The sequence below is a fragment of the Pteropus vampyrus genome, unplaced genomic scaffold (genome assembly GCF_000151845.1).
Source record: "Pteropus vampyrus isolate Shadow unplaced genomic scaffold, Pvam_2.0 Scaffold47, whole genome shotgun sequence".
Classification (NCBI taxonomy): Eukaryota; Metazoa; Chordata; class Mammalia; order Chiroptera; family Pteropodidae; genus Pteropus; species Pteropus vampyrus.
In genome coordinates, this window is record NW_011888828.1 from 1629072 (window position 1) to 1631463 (window position 2392).

General features: G+C 31.7%; 1 protein-coding gene across 1 annotated transcript in view; it reads left to right on the forward strand.

The window, feature by feature from the left end:
• The window catches only part of RNF175 (ring finger protein 175), a 24168-nt gene that overhangs the window by 11954 nt on the left and 9822 nt on the right, over positions 1 to 2392 (forward strand). The gene's annotated exons all lie outside the window — the stretch shown is intronic.

Genomic DNA, 2392 nt, shown 5'->3' on the forward strand with positions numbered 1-2392 from the left:
GGAGGGGGACAGGATCCCAGGTGGAGTAACCATTCCCGAAGGCCGTTTTCACATGAGGAACACAGATAAATCTACAACGAATTTATACACGCATAAACATAGAAACACACGTACATGATAGTACTATTCACATACTGCTTGTTGATAGTATATTAAAACTCTAGATTACTACTGAGTTTAGCTGATATAATATACTTATGTTCTGTATATTACATAGAAAATAGAATTTTAGAAACTAAAACCTGCCTTATGACAATGTTTGAAGAAGATAAAATACTTTGTAATATATCATGCTCTGTGTTTCTCCCCATTTTTCACTCCAAAGATTGGTCTACAAATGGTTTCTTCTAATCTACAAAGTCAGCTATGCACTTGGTGTCGTGGGTTACTCGGTTATCATATTTACAATGTGTGGACTACATTTATTTTTCAAATAAGTATCTCCAATGAAGATATTAATATCTCTAAGCATTTGCTTATAAGGTTAACTCGGTCGAGTTCTCTGTATCTGCAAGCCACACCTGGCCCTGCCGTTTTCCGTGCATATACTGCTCACAGCAGATTTCACTAGCGCAGTAGATGTCACTGGAGAAAACCACAAGAAAAGAGAGAACCCTACAGAATAAAACTTTTTCAAAAAATTATCAGCTTTAATGCAATAAATGACTCTCTGGCAACATTTCTGAAAAACAGATTTCCCAATACGTTTTTAGATTTCCATGGAAATTAGGGAAATTCTTCATTCCAGATTATATCTATCATAAATGAAAAATACATGTAGTACAGCATTTTAAATTTAACTACGTGAATTCCAAAGTAAAGGTCCATTATCATCAATTGCTTTGTGATTTGTTTATCATTTTTTCAAAAAACTAAGTTGGAAAATCTGGTTATTAAACATATTAACTTTCAATTTATAATAGCTTTGAAAATATAAATTAATTTCAAAGGGCCAATAGCAACTTTTTCCTTCTCCCTACTTAAATACCAAAGACCTGAGTAAATTCAGTCAATTTCTTTCCTTTTTGTTCAAAAAAGTGATTAAGATATGTTAGTTAGTAAAAGATGATACTCGCGCAAAAGAATGATTTCAGGATAGTTAATTTGTTTCCTACATTTAAGTTTACTAAGATGCTTCTTGTTTATTTGCTTTTTTAAAACATCCCTCTTTACTCCACCTAGAAAAAGAATATTCCAAAGAAAATTATACAGTTTAATAATCCACATGAATCAGTACTATTAGACTACTAAGAAGATATCAATGCATGTAACAACTTTTATGACAAAATGAATACTTTTCATTTTCTGATTCTCTTATAGGTGTATGAAAACTAGCACGTTTTATGCATCTTTTATTATAAGTACATTAAAGCTAGCATACTTTCTTTATGGATATATTCCTTTTTCCCAATGAAAATATGATATACATTTTGTTGTTTAGTTTTTTACCTTGGATTTATATGTTTATTAATTTTTTTAAAAAATATGTTTGTTTAGGGTACAAAGAAATACTATCATTTACTACAGCCTCAGGCATTAAAGCTAAAGCATTTCAAAAACAGCTAAGAAAAAACTAGATGTGATATTCAGAGACAACGGCAAAGCGCTAAATAAATGTCATAGCCATGGCAAAACTTTCTTTTAAAACAGGAAACATATTAAACTTCATCAAAATTAAATATAGCATTATTATGAATATTGGCTTTATACATCATGCAAGACTTTGCTGTCACTGAAATGTATTATTCTAAGTAGAATGCCAAGTGTGACAAAATCTGCTTGTGTGCCCTCAAAAAATATATGTAAGCTTTAAAGAGAAACTATACTTGACCTGCAAATTTAAAAGATCACCATTAAAAGTAGCCCTACATTTGTGGTAAAGTAATTCTTCCTGAACCACAATTTTCTCTTCCACAAAATTCTGGTGTCATTTCCTTCTATATATCTTCTTCCTTAAAACCTCTAGAGCGATGCTATCCAACACAACACCTGCCAGCTCATGTGACCGTTGAGCACTTAAAATATGAAGGAAGATGTACTACAAGTGTAACATACACACTGGATTTCAAGGACAGTATGGAAAAATAATTTTTATATTGGCTACATGTTGAAATGATGATAGTATTTTGGATGTACTGGTGAAATTATTTCACTTGTTTCTTTTTACCTTTTTAATACGGCTACTAGAAAAGTTTTAACTTTCTATGTATGTCCAATCTATATCCACTGAACAACACTGTTCTAGAGTTTTGTTTCTGGTACACATGAAATCCCTTTGACTGGGGATAGTTGGAGAAGGAGGAAACTGAGGGCACAGAAATTGAAAGAGAGATAAAAAGATAACAGAACAAGAAAATCTTGGGAGAAATGAAGGAAATCAGGATAGTGATAT